The 22,237-nt window shown below is 40.5% G+C and overlaps 1 long non-coding RNA gene across 1 annotated transcript; it reads right to left on the bottom strand.

Moving 5' to 3' along the window:
• Window positions 1-741: 741 nt before the first annotated feature.
• Window positions 742-10,505, bottom strand: LOC139829198 (uncharacterized). The gene is made up of 4 exons (XR_011741549.1): window positions 10,257-10,505; window positions 6,518-6,562; window positions 4,465-5,529; window positions 742-3,117 (listed from the first exon to the last, which is right to left on the bottom strand). It is a non-coding gene; the product is annotated as an uncharacterized lncRNA (long non-coding RNA).
• Between the last annotated feature and the right edge of the window lie 11,732 nt (window positions 10,506-22,237).

Below are 22,237 nucleotides of genomic sequence, written 5' to 3'. Positions count from 1 at the left end.
ATCTTGCAAATTCACTAAAAGTCAGCGCAGTAGTACCAACAAAATCGTACACCCTGCATTTCTAACTGGCAAGAATGAGTTGTTCTGTCCAAAAATGACTGTCTGAAACAGATTTTTCCATGAACTGTTTTGTCAGCGTTGTGTGCGTGCATGTACACACACACACAATCCCGGCATTCCTGGGATCTCATGGATTAAGTTCCCATGAGCACACATGATATAATTTCTTCCAAGACCAGATTCATGTGGTAATGTCATTGTTGCACAACTGCTTTTCTCAGCTTTAAAATAAGACATTAAGTACTGAGTAATCAAATGTCTTCTTCCTTTCCTCCCTTACTATTTTTTTCCAGTGTGAAATTTAAAAGCCACAAATAAAATAAATTTATTTACAAAAGGAAAATAAGTGATCTTCTGTATTAGAATTATAGGCATCACTTTACATTAAAAAGAGTTCCATTATGTCCCACTTCCCCACCCCCAGAACAGAAGCTGTTCCGACATCCTGGCTGTCACTGCTTTCACCCAGCAAGATGCTTTCTGGCGTGTACTCTGTTACACTAACAAACAACCCAGCCTGCCAGCAGCTTAATAGCTCTGCTATGTGATTATAGTTTTCAGGCCATACCCACTTTATTGACACAGTTTCCTTTCACTATTGCTTAATATCACTTCCCTTCTCTTTCTGCCCCCCTTCCCTCCCCTCCCACGTTGCCACATCTCTCTCCAGTGCCAGCAGAGGGCACTTGGACTCAGGCTCTTGGGCGTTTCAGTCACTAAAACTGTCGAAGGAGTTGCACTTGCAAGGTTTTTTTTAGTTTATTTCCTGTTGTCCCATCCATAGGAAGAAGAAGGAAAAATAAAAAAAATCCCAGACCTACATAATAAAAATTTATCTAGAGATCAGGTAGGGTGAGTGGTGCCTGTAGGTGCAGATGTGCCAGGGATGGGGTGTCGCTGCAGGGGAAGATGCTGGAGACACCATTTTGGGAAACTCCAAGTCATTTGTTTTCTTTGGAAGGATCTTTCTGATCATGGAGGGAGGCTAATGAAAGAGTCCTCCAAAACGTTTTCAGAGCAATTCCTTTGCAGCGGTGCTCTGGGTAAATAACGCTTCTGCAGGCTCAGCGAAATGGTGGCTTATCCGAACCGTGGGTTAGGGCAGCAGCACACGCCCCCAAACCTCCCTGCATCTCCCTCTGCTTACTCCTTGATATATTTTTTCAGGATTTACAGCTCAAGCTGGATGTTGTGTTCAGTAATCTCTGTTCAGGTTTGCTGTTAATCCTGCCCTTCACAAAAATATGAAGCAATGCCACTGTGTGGTTTAATTCTTAATGTTTGGCTCAGGAGAGTTCCTGTTCAGCACTGTTCAAGGTATCACTGGAGACGGGGTTTCGTTTGGTACCTTTTTGGGATCTTGCTGATTAAAAGGTGGTGTGGAGCATGTGAGCCTGGGCATTCAAAAATGCAGGAGTGTCACCAAAGGGGAGAGGGGTGACGATAAAGGGGAAATGAGAGCGCTCAAGTTTCATCTGCTGCCTTGCAAAAACTCGTGTGCTTAGGACAGAAAAAAATAATAACGTGCCTAAAAATGTATCTATGCACAGTGTGACATGAATGTTAAGCAAAAGCCACAGCACTGCTTTTAAATTAAAAAGAGGAAAAATGAGAGTAAGTGCCTTACGTATATGAAAAGACATATTCACTACTCCATTCTCTCTTTGTCTTTCAGATGCACAAGAAACAAAAAGGTCAAGTGAGATTTGGTCAACACCATAACTCGGAAGTTGCTTTTTTGTTCTATTGTGGATGTGTTATTGTTCCTTTCTTACTGACTTGTTCGTATTAAGAATGAAGTAAAAACAATGCTAATGACAAGAGAGGGACAAAGACTGTGCTGTGCCAGATGGCTGCTGGAGAGGAAACATGCTTACCTGTGTACTTTACCACATTGCTTTGAAGAAAAACTACGCTGTTTTCTCTCACCATATCTTTCTCAGAAAGCAACTTGCAATTTGCTCCTTGAGACCTATGAAATCTCATACTGCAAACCTTTCCCTCCTAACACTGCCATCCAATTGGGAAAGCTGTTAACTAAGAGAAGTAACTGAAGCGTGTCCGGTACAAAATACAAATAGGATTGATGGCTGACAATTGCACACAGTTAAGCAAAGACAACTGATTCATGTCTTACATCTGTCATAACTGTATACACAGTTGTACAGTCAGTTCTGTGTTTTCAGTTCATGTGTAAGTCAGATAACTGTATGACTGCTTTGTGAGATACATAATTGCCTGGTTACATACATAATTAATTAAATACTTTATGCAATCATAACTGCATGGCTAAAAAAGGAGTGCAGTCATACCTGTCACAATCAGCTGAGCTTGGACAGACAGCTGAGTTATTAATGGGAAAGCCTTGTGTATACTGGGACAATTGGGATCCTTAACTTGTCATCTATGTAACCTCAGCAGAATGGCCACTGCAGAATCAGTCGCTTTTAAGAGGAAGTATTCTTATCCTACAGGTCCAAAGTGTTCTCAGTCCCTGTACTACTGGGAAATAATTTGCCAGCATTTCCGGAATTATTTCTAGTGCAAATTCATCTGGGTTTGAAAAGCATGCTCAGCAGGACCTGTGCAGGGTATGTATTATCAGTCACATCCTTTCAGCACACAGGAAAATTTTTAATTTCCTCCTTTCATTATAAATCGGAGAAGGCATTGTCTTTGTAAATGAAGTATCTTGCTCTTTTTGTTGAATAGTTCACACAATAGGGTTCTAGTTTGCGGTTGCGGCTCTTAGGAACTGTGCTATTTCCTGAGACTGAAAATGGAGAAACTCTTCTAAAACTGACTAATACTTATTTCAGTTTAATAACGGAAAAAGTGTATTCTGAACTCTCTTTAAAGATGAAGGATGGTTCCTACTCCACATGGTGTCTCAAGTTCCTGGTATTCGGTGTCAGCATTCTGGTTCAGGCAGATATGAGTCATGGATCCAGATCAAATTTTTGTGTGAATGAGGCAAATGTTCAGGTTCTTCAGCTGGTTCTGATGGGCACGTCACTGCACTGAGATTTCTTTGGTGATAAGAATAAGAATTTAAACCTGTTGGTTGAAGCAATTAGCAGTTTACCCTTTAATCACAGCTCACAGATTAAAACAGAAGTTATTGGAAGGAGGCAGATAATTACGATAACAGAAAAAAACCCCTAAACTTAGTTTGAGGTCCCTGTGCTTGTAACTGCTGTGTTTTTATCCCTGGAAAGTTTGGTGTATATTTCTGACTCTCCATGCACTTAAATCATATGATGGACAAAGGCCTAGTTACCAGAGCCAGAAAGATTTTTATTTATAGTTTTGAATGCAGTCTGGAAGAAGGAAAATTCATTTGTCAGTTGGCCTAGTGAAGGGTATTACATTTCCCTATAGCTTTGGTTGGCATAAGGAAGGGTGGGATAATGCACTTTAGTTCTCCTGCTGCATTTCTGTCAAGCAAATGTTATCAGTAGTGCCATTCCTGGAAGCCAGTCATCCTCCTGGAAGGGAAAAGGTGGCACAGGCTGGAGCTCTGAGCTTTTGGGGTGCTTGGGGAGTGTGGAGCGACACCCAGGATGGACCTGAGCTTCTGCTTCCACTGCAGGATGATGTGCAGCCCTGTGCAAGGACAGGGATGTGGGCGGTCACCCAGCTGATGCTGAGGAGATGCTGCCCCTGCCCCATCTCAGGACCAAGTTGCTATGAGGCTGCTCTTAAGGCCACTGCAGGCAAAAAGCCAGGTTGGCAGAAACCACCTCACTTTTGTGTTTGAGCTCATAGATTTCAGGCCAAATGAGCCAGAGGCAGCCATAAAAAAGCAGCTTGCCAGCAAATTTGGAGATGGCAGCAATGAGCAGCCGAGTGGGGACGGAGACCTGTTTGTGGTTTAAGATTGAGTGATAAGCTACTTCCAGCTTTTCCTCCACAGGGACGTATTGATTTATTATATAAAATGGGGAGTGTCACCAGGGTCAGTCTGAGCAACCAGCATAAATCTAGTTTATATGCTTCCCTCTCAGTGTTCATGTACCTGCAGAGCACAAGCAGATGCTATAAAAGTTGTGGTTAATAAGACACTAAGAAGCACAGTGAGGAAGGGCATATTTTCAGACCGTTCTTTTCTGACCACAACCCCACCATAGTGAATAAAAGCTTGAAATAGAAAGCACCAAAAAGATGCATGTCGTGCACTGGTCAAATGTTTGTTTGCAGAGCTGTCAGAACTTGCTAAGCGTTAAAATACAAATAAGGAAACAAAAATAAAAATAATAATAAAACAAAACAAACAAAAAAACCACTTCACATCTGCCACTGCCTGACAAACTACATAACTAGTGTTTCCTTGTGTCTAATGAAGATCGCAGGGTAGCTAATACAATATCAAAGCTTAAGAGGGGAAATAAATGCAACACTTGCCTCGGAGGGCCTGTGCCCTGGTTTTGCTGGCATGCACAACAGAGCAGTGTCGTGAGAGGCTTGTGAAACGCAGCTTCCCACGTGCAGCAATGCTGCTCGAGCATCTCGGTGCAGATTTTTTCAAGAGATATCTGTGTTCTTAGAAAGAGCGTGTCTGGTGCTCCGAGAAATCGCTTATTTCAGGCTTGTCAGTAGAACTCTGGAGAAGGTACTGAAAGAACGATCTGCCAAGTACAGCTGAGAATATAGTTTGCAAGGTACAGAGTGGTTTATTGGAACTGAGCAATCAACATTTTGCAGGATTATTTATTCTGTGAAGCAGGAACAGCAGTTCCTCCTTCAAAGCCTACCAAGCAGCAATAGAATTGAGCCAGAAACCCTAATTCTGGAACCTGATACCTCCAGGAAGATTTGGGGCTCCGTACCCAGCCTGTGTGCAGTGACCGATAACCTATCTGAAAGCTCCTGCCTGTTTGTACCAGAAGCTGTTGGTGGTATCTGTGTCAGAGATGCTTAGAGAAACTGCTGATTTTGTTTCCACACAGGAGATGTTTGAGTATTAGTGTGCTCAAAAAGGAAAAAAAAAAAGGCTCGCAATACCTGGAGGAGGACAAGTGACATTTATAATGTCAGTGACAGTCAAGTTTGGGTTTGGGATGAGCAGAGTAACCTGAACAAAATAAGCGACCCAAATCTGAACTGCAAGAGGCTCAAAACTTTCTTCTTCATCAAAAGTATTGCTCAGTGTGGCTCACTTTATAATGAAATACATGCCTTAAACTTAGGCATTCGATAATTTCTTTAGATAAAAAGCAATATTTTGTGGAATGAGATAAAATAAGCCACTTACAGATTTGATCACAGTCATCGGGAATAATCTAGTTTAACCCATTTTTGTTTTGAATCACCTGATTCACGTCTATTTGTTCACAATGATTCATCAAACAGCTTGTACAAACAAACCGTGTCCTGTGATTTCTCCACAGACAGTCCAGGAGGAGGTTCATGTTGTTTAGATTTTCATCACATGATTGGTCACAAGTCACATTCTGTTACTTCTGTTTCCTGTTTGATGACAGAAATAAGCGATGCCAGGTTCTGCAAAATATCTGATCTATTATGCAAATAAAACCTCAGCTTTTGAGAATTGTCCCAGGAACACATTTCCTTGACTGTTCAATTCAATATGCACCAGTAGTCATGATGGAACTGCTCTTCCTCAGTATTCTGGCGAAAAAAGATGCACGAATATTTCTTCATGTATACACCTAGCTTTATTTCTTTGGTAACGCTTTATGCATCTCTGGTTTAAAAGCTACATCGAAACTTGGGAGCTGGACGATTTTCATTTGATGTATTGGCATGGGCCACTTCCTTCATCTTCCTGTAGAAAGGCAGGTCGAGGATTTCGTAGCAAGGCTGTGCAGCTCCATGCACAAGTGGCTGTGTGTTGCCACGCTGGCACTAACTGCACCAATATAATGTAAATTAGTCATGAAACTGTTTGTGCAAAGGCCACAGGAACATTTCAGGCCTGTCAGACCATACAAAAATAGCACCTTCCAGTTGCAGTGGGCATGCTCTTATGGCCCTGGTATTATTGTCTATTAGAATAATTGAACCAAAAAGGAAACAAGTAGTCTAAATGAATGATTTAAAACAATCCCATATTTGTTTCCTGTAGCCTAAATAACATTGCTTTTAACAATTTCAGCCACACATTTAACGTTGGTTTAAAAGAAAATGAAAGACCACAAGATCTCTCTCTCACACACAGACAAAAAAAGTTGCTAAACTAATTCTGTGTCTGCTAATAAAAGACATTTTTTATAAAGGTATGTTTAGTAAGAAGATACTTGAGGAAAAAAGAGCACGTTCAAGCAGTGTCTGTCAGCGACAAAATTGTACTTGTGGTTCACTTTCAGTTACCTGTCATATAGAATAGATATCAGGTTATAAGAATAACATACAGTAAATTCCTGTTCTAAAAGCCTATAAATTATCAAACAGTAAACAAGGCCAGGCAATGCAGCACATACTCTTTGCCACTTACTGAGCAGCAAGGGGTGTTCCTGGAGACGGCAGAGTCTGGTTTAATCTGCAAATTGGATAACACACCCATAGGAAATCAAGAGCTGATTATATGCAGGACTTTCGGAGTTAAAGTGCTTCATAAAATCACATCAATGTAACCAGAATTCTGTTCAGGTCAAAACCAGAAAGGTTTGAAAAGGTTACATTTAAACTAATTTTAGGAGGAAAACATGGCATTTGGTTTTGTCTATTTTATAGTTTAGACTACAGTGCTATCTATTCTAAAATGAAAAATACAGAGTTTTCAAGTCTAAAAATGTGAGCCACTTAACATTTGGAATAAATCCAGTAATTCGGTTTCCCTCAACCCCAAGTCAAGTCAAACTTTCTGCAGAACTATAATTTCATTTTCTGGTTTTAGATGTATCTGGAAAGAGGGAAAGAGCTAAATGAATTTTGCTATAATTAGGTTAGGACAGAATACTACCACTTAAGACTATGGTGTATTAAATATTTCTAATTTTTAGGTGAATTTGCTAGTACATGAGAACAATTGTTTGCAGAAATTCACGCCTGTTAGATGGCCACGTTCCTCACTGTTTTAGCAGGGTGGGCGTTCCTGGAAATGCACCAGGAGTAGCTCCGGCTCAGGAAGACAATAAGAACGACCTCGGTCTGTTTCCAAATTCCCATTTGCTTTCAGATGAAAATTAATTTCATAATTATGGAATTGGTCATGGGAAATATCCAGCTGCAGTTCTTTGGTATAAAGGAAGGGGATTTTTGTTGTTACAACTTTTAGTTTCGTGGAGCCCATTTGGAGTAATTGCTTTCATTTTGGCTATTTAAACCAAGAGTTACCTGAAGTATATAAACATCACCAATTGTCACAGCAAACTTCACTGATGATGTGAGGCTTGATGACAACATAAATATAATAAAACAATGCTGGCAAACTCTGATTTTGTAACACATATGTGGATCCTGAGTGTAAATCAGTATATGCCTTAGTTTCCCTTTGTTCAATACACTGATTTTGAACAGCAGCTTCCACTGGGCAGACTGTCCATGTAATTTTTAATTTTTTTTAAATTGTGAATTTAAAATAAAAAAATGAAAGAAGTCTGGGCAAATACTCCACTTCCATGTCATTTCACAATTCAACTGTGCTCTGGACTTCAGGTTATTTATATGCAAAAATCAACTACTGGAAAATATGTATTTAATAATTTTGCAGGAATAACTGTTCTTTTGGCTTAAGGATTTTTATTCCCAGGTCCATATGTGGGCACCGCTGTGCAGAAAGAGAGTCTGTGGTGGACTTCATAGTGTTGGTCATCTGTCCATTTCGGGATCAAAGTTTTTCCGGGATAAGCTCTTTGTTTATAGACAAGTTGGGTTGGCGGTGTGTTTGGATTTTTTCTCTTTTCTTCGTTTCATTCGGTTGGTTGGACTTTCCGAGTGGAAGGGACTATTGATACCGTGCTTGTCTCCTAGCGGAGACAATTCCCAAGGGTGACAGATTTGCAGCTTGTCCTAAAGGTGCTCGGACTCTGGATTTGCCTGATGTCTCAGTCGAAGGGTCTGCGTGGCCAGGTCCCCTGGACAGACAGAGCTTTGTCCCTGCTCTGCTGTGCTGCATCCTGAGCCCTGTGATCTGCATTTTCCCAGCGGGGCACAGCTGTCACGGTGACTCATAGACTGAAAATCACCCTTTGATGTAGCTGTGTCTCTATCCATGTAGTATGTTCTCCAGTTCCTTCCCCAGTCTAGTTTTAAGTGATTCAAACATCACTCCTATTAGTAAAATATTCCACAGTCTAGGAGACTGTGTTGCTGTTCAGTCTCATTCCATTTCAGCCCACGCTGTTCCATACCAGCCTTTAATGTTTACATGTCAAGTATTTTAGGCTGTTATCATGTCCTGCCTTAGTCATAATTTTACCAAATTACATGCATTCAACCTTTTTGTTGTTGTCTTGTTTTTCTTTTTAATAATTTATCCAGAAGCCTAGGTGGGTTTGCTTGTTTGTTTGTTGGGTTTTTTGTTTGGTTGTTTTTTGTTTGGTTGGGTTTTTTGGTTTTGTTTTTGGGTTTTTGTTTGTTTTTTTTTTTAATTCCCTGAGTTAACAACAGAACATTATAAGCAAATGGACATCGGGGCGGAAGGGGGAATTTTTTGCAATCAAAGTGATTTTATACAGAAATATTAAAATAAACTCAGCACTACAATAAACTTTTTTAATTGAAAAGATGAAGGTTTTTGTAGATAGAAGGCTCTCTGTAAATACTCCAACTGTTGTGCCAATTAAACGTGGTGTTTTGTGTTCCCTCCCTGATTGTGTTTCAGTCCCCTCCCTGTCAGTTCAGAGCTCCTTTCAGCGGTTAGACTATATGATTCTAAAATTAGTTGGTGACTTCTGTTTTTTTTTCCAGGTTCTTCAATGGTGATTTTATATACCATGCTTATGATTTATGTGAAATTGTTCATTATGCAGCAGGCCTTATGTGAGACAATAAATTGCCCCTTTCATACAATTGACTGGCTTCTGGAGCGCAGTTAAGGCTAAAAGAGGAGTAAGCAGATAATACCAAAGAGACTGCTTGGGATTGTAAAGTGATATTAGGATGGTGTTTGGGCAGGCAGGGAGGCTGGGGCAGGCTGCCCTGTGTTTCCTCTGAAGTGTTCGGTGCAATAATGGTGCTTCCTGCCAGGGGGAATTGTTCAACAGCTGATCGCTGTATAAAGTGGAAGGGCAGGGGAAGGAACTGGAATAGCTGGGAATAGGAAACTTCTGCAGAATAGAGAATAGAGAAGGAAAACCCCAAAAGACTTAAAGAGCGAGTAAGTGGGGAAGATGGAGTTGCGGGAGCTGGAGGGGAGCGGCTTCTCTCACTTTTCAATTAGTTCGGTTTGTTCGACTCTCGCTGCTGGGAGTGATACGATCGCAAACGTAGACACCGTCATGCAGAGTCCCACTCCGCAGAGTTGCACATCACGTGTCCCACAACAAAAAAAAGCGACGCGTTCTTTCTCCCCCACAAAGCCTGCCTCTTTTTCTTTTTGTTATTATTCTTATTCTCTTTTTCAAACATCTAATTGTCAATGAAAACTCACAGTATTTTTTCAAATTGTCAGGGAAATGCTATTTTCCAGTGGGATATGAGAAGAAAACTTTACAAGCTGGGGGAGGGGAGTAACAACAAAGCACTTATTCTTCCCTTTCCCCTCCCCCAGGAGAGGGAGGAAGCAGAGGAGTGGTAGTAGAAGTAGGAAGAAGAAAGGAATTAAAAAGTAAAGAAAACTTGAAAGTGAAGTAAGGAAAGGCATTTAAAGGGGAAATGTATACTTTTTCAGCAAATCTTTGGAAAGAGGGCTATATTATGTGAGATAACATAAATCTGGATTTTGCAAGCAGTTTGCTTTGATTTTGAGCTAATACATCGTCCTGCTGATATCAATTTAGTTACTCTGATCTATTCCAACTGAAGGTGTGGCCTTCAGTTGTGGTTTAGGATAAAGCACAGATGAGAACATTTGTGTAACATCCTTACCGTTCGTATATTAAGGGAGAGGTAAGTAACTTGGATAGTTTCACTCAAGAGGTTTCATAACCTTTAAGCTGGGTGTGTGCTGATTCAGAGTGGTAAAAGCAGCATTCAAAATGAGTTAGGCTTTGTGTGCTGCATGCTATTTTCCAAGGATTAGTCCAACCACCTGTTACTAAAGCATGAAACTCAGAAAAACAATTACATACCTTTCCAGATGCGTACAGAAAGGCACACCTTGGGTGAAATAAATGCAGAGCCAAGAATATTTTCATAGGGAACACATCAGCTTTTGTCTTTCAACGTGCAATGTTTCCAACAGCTCTCGCTGTATGCCAGCTTTGCATTTCTGTGATTTTTGTACTCTGAGTTCACGCACACACATGTGCGAGCACACACGTGCATGCACACAGACAAAATCTGCTGCTCGCTGAATCTTCTGTTTGATCACAGTTGCACCGTTCAGGCTGTAGATAAGCAAAGATAAGTAAAGTATATGTTACACGCCTGAAAGCATGCGCTTTTCCAGTTGTAGATGTAAGCATAACATAGGCAAAGGATACATAATATTGACCAGTGTGCTGACCTGGAGAAGATTCTTTCCTGACTGATTTTCCTGTTAAGTCTTGGTTTCAAATACAGAGATCTTGTTTTGTTTTAATCACTCTTGAGAACAGCTGGCTTGAAAAGCAGTGTTTCCAGTTTGTAAGGATTTTTTTTTTTCCCTTTTTTTTTTTTGTGTTTGTTTGCTCATTTTCAACTTGGCCTGGGGACTGGGGCGATGATTTTTTTGTCTAAATTCACAGCAAAGTGCCCCCCCGGGCTCAGCAGCTCCCCGAATTGACAAGAACAGCGGTGGGACGGCCGGGCTGGCCCAGCAGCTGCCCCAGTCGAGCTGGACCCTGCCCCAGCCCCGCTGCCTGTTCATCAACCCCCTGGATGTTTTAAATAACATGTTTCAGCCTTAGCAAATTGTGATTATCCAACAAAACCTTGCTTTGTCAGAAAGTTTCTGACCGGGCTTTACTTTTGAGTAACTTGCTACATCTGACCCAAGAGAGTAAAAGCCTCAGCTTGCTTGGGACAGGGAGTAGATAAATAACTGATAATGCATGCCCAAAGTTCTCCCACTGCGGTTAATAATAGTACATAAATATTTATAACAAAAGTGAGTTGTCCTTGAATTAGATCTGGAGACAGCGTTCAGTTTTGAATGGAATCGAGCCTGCTTATACCAGATCTGTATTTGGGCCTGAATTTCTGCTCTGGGAACTATTAAAGCAGAGGCAGTTTGGCCTCTTATGAATGCAGCTCAGTAACAACCCCTCTGAAAAATAAAACTGGAAAAGTTCCTCATTCCTTGTTTCTCATTACAGGGCAGAACACTCAGTTTTTTGACAATGACCTATGCAAGCGTGACCGCCCGCTTACTGGCGGTGTCTGAAAACAGCTTCCGAGGCTGTAGCAGCAGGAAGGTGAGTGAGAGCAGCAGCTCCGCTCCCTCCTGCCCTCGCTCTGCAGCATCAGCTGCGCAGAACACGACGGTTTGCAGCACCAAGTTGCTACCGGCTGTGTGGTGTCAGTTCTGCTCTTTTCTATTTCCTTAACAGAGAGGGTTTGGGTTAAAAGAGGAAACAAAAATGCGCAGCCATTCCTATCTGAAAACCAGACCTTAGCTCCTGGTGGTTCTTTTCTTTTCCTTTCAAAACACGAGCAAGATTAAAAATAAAGAAGTGTCAGTGCGCTAATGTTTCGGTTTCTAATCAGTTCACAAATGGCAGGAAATTAACTGGCTTTTCATGAACATCTGTTCCACTTCTGGCTTGAAAGGTTGGAGGCAAATGCTATCTGTCAAATTTAATAGTGAGCATCAGTAATAAATATAGTGTTCATTTTTCACACGTGCACCCTCCCCCATTTCTCTACTAGCCATTCAAAATAGTACATTGTAGCCAAATGCATCATTTTCTTCTGCTCTTGTATTTGGGGTTGGGGGGATGTAATATATACTGTAAATTAGAAGGATGATGAACTGCCTCAGAATAAGGATTGGGGAAAAACGTTGTGATTACAGTACTGCAATGCTTTACACCTGCTGGATGTGTAATGAGTGAGTTTAACAGCACTCATCCCCAATTCTTCTTGGGTGAGATTTTCTTTTTTGAAAACTTCAAAATGGCGTGGGAAGCAAAGTCTCTTTTTACTAGTATTATTTATTTTTAAGTGACTTGAGGAACTGAAGGTCTTGTTGCTGTAGCGACAGTCCCTATGGGGATGTCACATCAAAGTAACTTTGTTTAATTCACTTTTTTTGTGCCAACTGATCCCATAGAGCCAGGTTCTTTGGGTTAAAGTAATAGCACTCCACAGGACAGGTGTAACTCATTTTGCACTGAGCTTATTTTGTTAAGGTTGATAGGAATTAATGATTTTCTAACCACTCTGGTAGTTAGTTTGTCCCCTTTGCTCTCACTGCATTGCCTCACGCTGGGACCGGAATGCCTGCACATCATGCTCTTTTCGTTGCTGTTGGTACCGCGTGCTAGATGTTGTCCCTTCATTTAAAAAACCGACAAGCATCCAGACTATATTGCTCACTACTGCGAGGTGATGGGCAATTCACAAGCCCAGGATCATAAGAGGTTTGTAACAGTTGTGCTTTTCTCGGTTCCCTGCAGATACAGGACTTGAAATTCTTGACTGAAGAGGCATGAAGATATCTACATAATACTCTCATAACAGTGTTTACCCCTAAAGTTGGTTTCAGTACCAATTCAAAGTTGCTCTGGAGAACAGGGAAGTAAAACCTCAAGCAATGCACGGCTTAGACCGCTGGGTTTTGAGCCATCCACAGCCGAAATAGAGAATGACAGCCCAGATAATGCAACAAATGGCCTAAAAAGCACCAAAAGCTTCCCAGATTCCCTCATGGGGTCCAAAGAGGAGGACATTAATCAGGACAGACAGAGGAATCTGTAACCAAACAGGTTTGGCCATTACACAAGAATACCATGCAAACATGAAACTAGAGGAAAAGATCTTTATCAGCACCTAGCATGCAAAAACACACAGAAGGGAAACTCAAACAGCGTTATGTGCTGCGGTACTATGATACAACTGCAGATGGATGTGTTAGCTTGTTTTCCCTCATTACTGGCAGTAATTACTGGCACCACATTGAACATTCAGTAAAAGTACTTGCCTCGGTCTGCTTGCTCAGCATCAGAACTGTTTTTCCCACCACTCTGATTGCTTAACTTGACTTGAAATGAGACCAGGGCTTTATGGGGCAAACAGGCCAAACTGAATCAAAGGTCTTCAGGATTAACACATTTCTTTTAAGAGGAATTTAAGAGTTTCAGAAAAATTAGTACATGCTGTCTTTAGTCGTACACTGGAGCTAATGTGAAGCTGCAGTGCCATAAAGAGAGCTCAGAAAAAAGGGAGAAGGCTGTTTTGATATTTCAAGGTGAAGCGGGTCCTTTAAATTACCTATATGGTGGAAGTTTCTTTCTGTTCCTAACCCAGTGAGAGGCACACTGTGCTGATATGACCGTGAGAGCACTTTCTTGATTTGCCTGCTGCCTTTTTGAACACTGTTGTCCTTGGCCCTTGCTTCTCATCGCCTGGTGTGAGCGTGGCCGGCAGCACAGGTGTGCCAAGGGAGAAACGTTTCACTATTCCTTCCATCCACCTAAATGCAACACAGGAGTCTAATCACTGTGTTTATAACAGGGGCTTATCCAGCTGATGAAGACTTCAGAAGGAAAACCCTGTGGTGGAAAGGAATGTCACTCCAAAATGATGGTCACTGCTGTAGCTTTTCTCCTCCTGGTACCAAAAAGCCAATGGGACTAGAGACTCATAAGGCTCCTTCCCTCATTCTGGCCATATTATCACGCCTTATCGCTGCTCTTCATCCTCAATACCGCCTGACAGACATTTAAAAGGAGTGTAAGTCATTTACTATCGTTCATCTCTAAATTCCCAAAGCTGGGGAAAAATTGTCCTTGCCTGACATGGGAGACTGAAGCGGAGCAGATGTGCTGAGAGACAGAGAGACTTGCTCACGCTACTGTGAACAGCAAGTGGGAACGAGGAGTCAGATTCCCTCAACTTATTGAATAGTAAGTGCCAGGTTCACATTGTTCCCTCCTTGACAGTTAAAAAAACCCCAACATTAAACTCTGTACTGCATGGTTGGTGACTTGTATGTCCTTATTCAAACAGATGTACAAATCTGGTTTAGTGAATTGAAACGCAATATTGTCTATTAATGTACTCTGAATAATTATATTACGCTCTAAGCATTGTACAACAATTCTCACTAGGGGGGGAAAATCATTGGACAAGAAAAATAATTGTCTCCCTCGCAATTACCATTAGAGTATTAAAGAAACTGATGTACTTATCATTAAATAGTCTCTCTGGAAGCTTTTTTTTCCTAATAAAGTGCTCATCTCATGGAGTATCATCAGGAGTATGGTAATTTCACTCTGATTATGAGCCTCTACCTGCTTATTAGAGAATTGCTTGTAAATATTAATAATATATTTCCACTATGGGAAAAGGAGGTACAACTGACATTCCCACAATATAAGAAAATAAATCATTAACACCGTAACTGCCCTCCTCCTCCTGTTAGCTGTGTCTTCATGGTATCGGAAGCACATGGGATGCTGGTGATAAATGAAGCTCTACCACTTCTGTTCAGCCTCCAGTCGCACCAGTGTTGGACCAGCCCAGCAGCTGCGGGAGGTGATCAGCTTGGGGATCGACTTGCAGGAGCTCTTCACAGGTTGATTTGCACTCTTAAGGATGGCAAACAAAATGCTTTAAAGATAAGATAGTTAGGAGCAGGAGGTAGGTAGACCGTACAGAATTATCTATTCTGGGGCTGGTGTTTGGAGAGTGTTACAATGTGATGGTTTCTTTTTCTGAAATTGTACACTTTAGCCCTCTGAAATGCTGCTTTCTTATTTGCTTTTTCTTACAGAGATAGACAGTCTTCCTCTGCAGTCTAGTGTTTACATTGGTGATTCTTCTCACCCACTCATTACCTTTAGGTTTTTTATTTGCAGGTAGGGAATCTTCCATTATGCTATATAATATCACTATAATCTCCCCAGTGAATTGGGTGTATGGGGAAAACCCCCACCAATAAATAGCTTGAGTTTTAGTTTTGCCATGACCGAAAATACAGCACAAAGCTACAGTTTCCACCATTATACTACCATTTTAGAAATCCAAAGTGCTTCAAGACAGAGAACGAAGACATTTATGCATATAAAAATGCCAGTAGGTTTCTACCACCATTCTCCAAAATGGCAAGGTCCTTACTCCACTTCCTAAATGTATCACACTCTCCTACAAGTTTCTGAAGAAATTCAGAGCTCTATAAACTTGCTCTTGAGTTTCTGATGTGCCCCGGAACAACCTGTTGGTTCTTGAAAAACTGCCACAAAACTAGCAATAATCTTGTGGTTTCGCTTTTAAATTCAGACAGCAATGAATCTGCAGAATGGGGTGTGAATATCCTAAGAGGAAGCCTCATATGGAGAATTAAAGATCATTTTTGGGGATAGTAAGTCTTCCTAACATACCAGAAGTTTTGTCTGTAAGGCAGGTGACATATCCCCTGCCTCTGCACACATCTGCTGCCCTTTGCCTATCCAGGTCTTGTGGTTGTCACTTTCTTTAGACTAACGCTTAAGCGTTGATATGATTATCCTTCCATAAATCATTTTGGTAAGTTACTTTATTGCGGTTTGTGGCAATATATGTGGAATGAGATGCTACCTTTGTCCCTAAGTGATCTGAATTTATGATTTGGTATTTTAGGGTCAGAGTCTACTGGTCTGTCTTGTATTGTACCGAGTATGGCCTTTTGAAGCTCTGAATGCCTGTATTGTGCTTTATTTGAAAACCCTTACCTGAGAACTCATGGAACAGCAATCAAAGAGACACACTCTGATGGTGGTTATTACACTGTCAGTCATTTAAAAAGCTCTTAACAGGAAAAAAAAAGCTTATTGAAAAATAGGCAAAAAATATGAATATTTGTCTGGTTTTGTGTGGGTCAGAATTTCTAACGAGGGTTCCAGATTTTTTTGTCTTTCCTGTGGATTTTATTTCCCCATCTCTTACATGTGTTTTTTTTGCATAATATTAATGCTAACCTTTGAGTCACCCACATCCTGGTATGCATCACCACATTTTCTGTATGAAACAGAATAGAATCTTACATATTAACAGACACACACAGAACATTTCTTTTTTCTTTCCTTGTGAAAAGAGGGGTGAGAGACCTGTACTGGAAAAGTCCTACACACACACACACACAAACCTGAAAAGGTATTGTCTGTGGAACAGATACAGGTCTGCTCTTTATGTGCTGTTCAAATACATTTGTTCTTTAAAAAAATGTTGTATTTCTCCAAATTCTCCACTTTCTTGCCTACTGTAACTGCTATAGAAGCCAAAACAACCTCTGTCGTGCTTTAGTCCTCTCCACCCTGTGCCCCACATTAGTGTTGCAAGCGGTTGCTCTTTCAAGCTGTCATGGTTTTCATGACTTGTGTGCCATTTCATGAAGAACTTTGTATTTAATTTAAAGCAAGCCTGCTGGGGCCAAGACATCTTTTTCTTTTTTTCCTGGTTTGCTTGGGGTTTTTTGTGTGTCTGTGTGGTGTTTATGTATGTTTCTAGTATTGCAGAGCTAAAAGAGCTACATGAAAACACGATGCCAGGATATACAATATGCTCAGAGCATGATACATTTTTTCCCACACTGTGGAACTTGATCAGCTCTGGGTTTTTTCAAGCAGCTCAGCAAGTCAGATATCTGCTTCCCTTCTTCTCAGCTGGAGGATCAGTTTGCCTAGGAATACTTAATTTCATTTATTTAGACTTCATTTTCCTGAATCTTGACCCATAAGCCTTCTCCAGTTTGGATTACTTTAGGCTAAGATAGTTTCTACTGCTCCAAGGCTTAAAAGACTAAGTCTACATTTACCCCTGAATGAAAGAAGAATAGTAGTATAGTATTTACGGGCTGTTGCTAGTTTTAATTCAGGTAACACAGGTAAACAATAGCACTCTGAAGAATCAGCAGGAATAAAAAGTACTCTCATTGTATTCAGGATGCTCTTAGGCATTGCTCCTTCTCCTTTACACACTGAAACATCTTTTTACATCCGTGTCCATCACGGTGTTTCCAGCTGGAACGCCCAGACCCAAGGAAACAGGTAAGGTCTGGATGGTATTAAATGCCCAACCATGGGATCTGCCCGGATGGGCTCAGTGGAGATTGACTGAGCACTCACAGTCTGGGACGCAGACGAAAAGACTCATGTCTAGGTGGCTTTTGAGGACCTGTGTTGAAATTTTCCATCTGTACAACGGAGATGGTAGCACTTACTGAACATTAACACACTCAAAAGAGGTGTAAAAGTACTTTAGGGAAGTTTGCAGTTGTCTAATTACAGCTGTTCTAGCTGTCTCTTTAAATAGCCTTGAAAAAGTTTTAGAGGCTTAAAAAAATGAAGCTACTAAACATAAGGATTCTACAAAAATGTTACAACCCACCGTGGAATTTCAGAAATTTTATTTTATCCAGAAAACAAACAAACTAGGGAGTGGAATATAAAAGGTTTTATCTCTACAGTCCTCATTTATGTGAAGGGGGAGGTTTACAGCAAAAACAAAACCCAGTCCCTTTTAACTCACAAACTGCTTCTGTAGAAACCTTAAACTGTCATTTGTAAACCTTTTAATGTTTTGGCAAAGTGTGTTCCAGTAGTGTTTTCACACTAAAATCTGTGCTTGCCCACAAAACCGATATGCGCCCGGTCCAAGCGGTGAAAGGCAATCACAGAAAAAGCACCCAAGATAGTTAAATGAAGTCATTCCGTCTGGAGCTGGGAGAAATCCCTTGGGTGTTACGGCTCTTCTAAGAACCCCAAAGCTTTTTCTTTTGTCAGTAATTCAGCACATACCTGACCTGAAAAAAGTTGTCTGACTGGTTTTGTTGTTTCAGCTGTGCTGAAGCAGGGGAAGCAAACAAAGCTTTAGCATTTCGATTAAGTTTCAACTTATTTTCAAGTAAATATTTATCAGTGTTGATGCCCTCGGAGTAGCTCGGTTACAGCATTTTATATTTAACAAATTGTTCGTTGCTATCAGAAAAAATTACATGAGTATTTTTCCCAAGGAGGAAAAATGTAATCCCAGGGTTTCCTCCCTTAATACTTCACACATTCCGGTTGTCTCCTAAACTGGAATTTGTAGCTGAAAAGGGGAACTCTCACATCTATCTTGTAGCACTTGACCAGATCAATGACTTGAGATATCAGAGCGTCACAATCTCAATACAATTTGCAGTAAATGGAGGTTATTTTGTTTGTGCCTTCAGGAAGTGGGCTGCCAAGCGCTGAGATTCTTTCTGCTCCAATGACATAAACAAGCAGCGAAGGAAGTCAGGTCAAACTCTCATCTCCTCCTCTGCTCCACGCTGACATTAAGAACAAAGTTCTGGTCCATTTTGCTGCAGGTTTCAAGCTGAATTTAGCAGAAAAGTACCAACGCATCTAAATATTTTCTTTTCAATATTGTCAAAGCTCTTCCAATCAAGCGGTAATAATCCCAAATGCAGCTTTTGCAAGAAGCTGTGGGTTTTATTGTGACTTGGCGACTTCAAAGTAACAGCAGCCGTGAGATTACCCAATGGCAATTCTTGGCAGCAGCTGTTAAATCTTACATTGCTGAAATATTATCTCCAATGCGGTGTGATAGACCCCACCAAAATTGCATGTAAACGTACATGGACAAATTTAAAACTTGCATCCTTTCGTACTTCAGTAAAATTAAAAGTAGTGGATGAAATGGAGAAAAGGCCTTAGGAAAGTGGTGATCATCAGACAGCATGGAGACAGTTTATCTCTTTGATCAAAAGATACAGGTTTTAAATCACAGGTAAACAGGCTTTTGAAGTATGCCAGACTATTTAATCTGTAACCACCAACATAAATTATTTTTTACCCATTTAATTAAAAAAAAAAAGTGAATGTTTCAGGTTAGAAAGTGCCTTTAGCAAATTGACCAGGTTATCCTGTGCGTTTATGATGTGTTCGCCATACCTACTCTTGAAAGGCACTAAAAATGCTGTTAAATAGAGAAGTACAGACTGTATAGAAGATCTTTTATAGGCTTGCCTGCAAAATCTAGGAGTGGCTTTGATAGGCATTTATTCAGCCCAGTTATTCAGCTGCTGTGATTAACACATGCTAGTGTGTTTGTATTTCCTTATTCTAGTATAAAATCTACTATTTCTGCAGAAGCAGCTGATCTTTTGATGAGAGACTGGCCTTGCAGAATTGGGAGTCAATGTCTAATGTTTCCTATCTCTTTGAGTAAATTTGCCTCTTGATAGCTCTCCCTGTGTGTTTTTGGGAAACACGATTGTTAAAAGTAACGAGCAATTGCTGGAAGACAGAAAAGCTAAATGCGACTGAAGTTTGAACTGGCCTTCTACTTGCATGTATATAGCACTATTTTTCTCAAAGATTGTTTTTGTTTCCTCCTCTAAATTTATGTATCTAGAAGTCTGATTCCTTCTAACAGCCTGGGGTAGGGGGGAAATTTGATTTATTGGGGGATTAGGGAGGCTTGTTATAAATTCATGTCTCCTCGTTCAGTGACTGAAGCTTCAGGTGAGATTGGATGGGGTGCAGTCACAATTTGTCTGTGGTGATGAACTTTCATTATCTTAATATCCCAAACAAGGTACCTGCTCGCAGCAAAACCACTTCCTTTGTTCACTGGGTAAAAAAACACTTGAGTCTGTGTGTTACTATCTGCTAAACTTTAAAAGTCTGCACTTCCTGGAGAAAAAGTAGCAGAACAGCTGAAACTATAAGCTCGGTGCTCAGCTGGTAAAGGGGCTGTATATTTCATAGGTTAATCTCTCATTTAACTTTTGGGAGAGTTATCAAATATAATAACTCTTTTATATATATATATATATGGGTTCAGTGGGCTACATTTCAGGAAAAAAATGGGGAGAAAGAGAGCAAAAATAAATATAATAAATTATCAGGCAAGCAGAGTGCAGCAAGGCTGCTCTGAAGTGCTTTGGAGAAAGACATTTAGGTCTGCAATGTGTGTCATCATTGCAAACCCTTTTTTCTTACAGTGCACTGAATCAAATTGATCCTTCAAAAGTGAAGAGAAGCCAAAAGTTATTGTGACCTCAGAACATTTTTACATCCCTCAAAATGATACTTGAGTAGCTTAAGGTCATTTTACTACTCAGATGATGAGGTAAGAGGAGGAACAACCATTTTTTTGACTCCCTGTTAAGATCCTTGTGGTTCTGTTTTGAATATAGCAATTAAATATAGGGGTGTTCATAATGGAAACTCTATTAAGGATAAGAAATGGCGAGAAAGTGAGAGATTTTTGAAGGTTAACCATGAAAGCTCTGTCTCAAGACACACTACAGCAAAATTCTTCCATCCAGGCTGAGTGGAATATCTGATTCCCCTTTCAGTTCCCACTGCCTTCTGCAAAGACTGAGCAGTAGAAGGCAAATTTGGAAGGAAAAAGCAAGATCTGAGAATTTTGTCTCGTAGGTGTAGATGCCTTGCCTTCAGGTGTATCTTGGAAGAAAAACAGATACTGAGCTGTCACTACAGGGGTTTTTCTCTGCCCACTGTCAAGTAATCTGTAAAGCAATTAAAAGCTTTTTGTTCCAGTTTAAGTTTAGTGAAGTTTCTCCATGTATTTTTAATGTCAAAATAGATCCATTAGATCCCTGATTTGGACAGACACTAACTTCCAGAGGCATCTTGACAATTATTAGATATCTAACCAGTTATTGTTTGTGACTGATCCTCACCTGAGGAGCGCAACACATTTTCGTGAGACAGATCTCATATGAGTGATATTTTTACGGATAAAAATACCTCCCCACTCTTCTTCAACATGTCTGTGGTGAGATGTAATATACATGTCTCCAAGCATTTGAATTAAAATCTTAAGCATAACCACGTAAAAGCTACATTGTTCCTTTTTCTGAGCTATACAAATGCAGAAGTAAAATATACAGCTTGGTACATATATTCATGCACTTCTGCAAATGTTGTATTTCATTTTATGTGGATGAGCATATGTGTATTTACATGCACTTTCTTTTACTAAGTATTGATTGCAGAATGGCTCCGGCTGGCCCTACAGCACCAATCCAAACTCTTCTTTCCCTTCTGCTCCCAATTTGGTTCCAGCACAGAATAAAACTTTCTTCCTCTTTTTCTGCCAGTCTCTGCCTGTCTCTGGGATGGTGTCAGTGCAGAGAAAAGTCCTGTGTCCCAGGAACCTGGGCACTGCAAAATTTACAGCCACTTTTAAAGAAAAAAGCAGATTGTTCTAGCATACTTACTCCTCAGGCCCGTTGAGGTGGGGAGCTTTCACCGTATTCTTCTAGGAGATGCTCAGTATCTCTTAAGCATTTCAAGCGTAAGGAAAAGTAGGAATTTTCTAAATTTCCCGTCAGATTCCTGTCTTCAACTTAAGACTGCAAATTATAAAGATTCAGTTCAGCTTTCTACAGCGTTGCTGTGTTGAACGTGCTTTAATCCAGAGGTCAGAGCACTCGGCACCTGATGGGAGAGCCATAGATCTCTCTTGCAGACAGTGACAGTCCAGATGTGTGTTGGTTTTTTATTTTATTTTTATTACAGCATGCCAATAATATTACAGTATGGCAATAATAAACTACTGGATTTTATGAAGTTTTCCCTGAAGCCATTCAGAACAGGATTCTTCTTTGAGTCATTTCAAATCAAATAATTGTTTTGGTTTTTTCTTCTCGTGAAACAAGGCTGTCACTCGAGTCTGTCTATAGCTGTACCAGAAATGGGGGGAGGAAGGGCAAAACTTTCTCTTTCTTGCTAATAAAAGTGCAGTTTCAAAATTTTAGGAAGAGCGGAAGGATGTATAAAGCAATTAGAAGAGCTGAGATGTGCCATGAAGGAGGAATTGCCTCTAGGCTACTGAAGTTATGGTAGTTCCTTGGCACTTGGGCTTGTTTAAAAACAAAAAAACTAAAAACTAAGCTTGAGTTGTTAACAGTCTTGCATTTGCAGGAACTGGTATTGATAAAACTTGTGTTGGCATAGGTATGTATGTATGT

This window comes from Patagioenas fasciata, chromosome 16 (genome assembly GCF_037038585.1).
Source record: "Patagioenas fasciata isolate bPatFas1 chromosome 16, bPatFas1.hap1, whole genome shotgun sequence".
Lineage (NCBI taxonomy): Eukaryota > Metazoa > Chordata > Aves > Columbiformes > Columbidae > Patagioenas > Patagioenas fasciata.
This window is presented reverse-complemented; position numbering and strand designations above follow the sequence as displayed.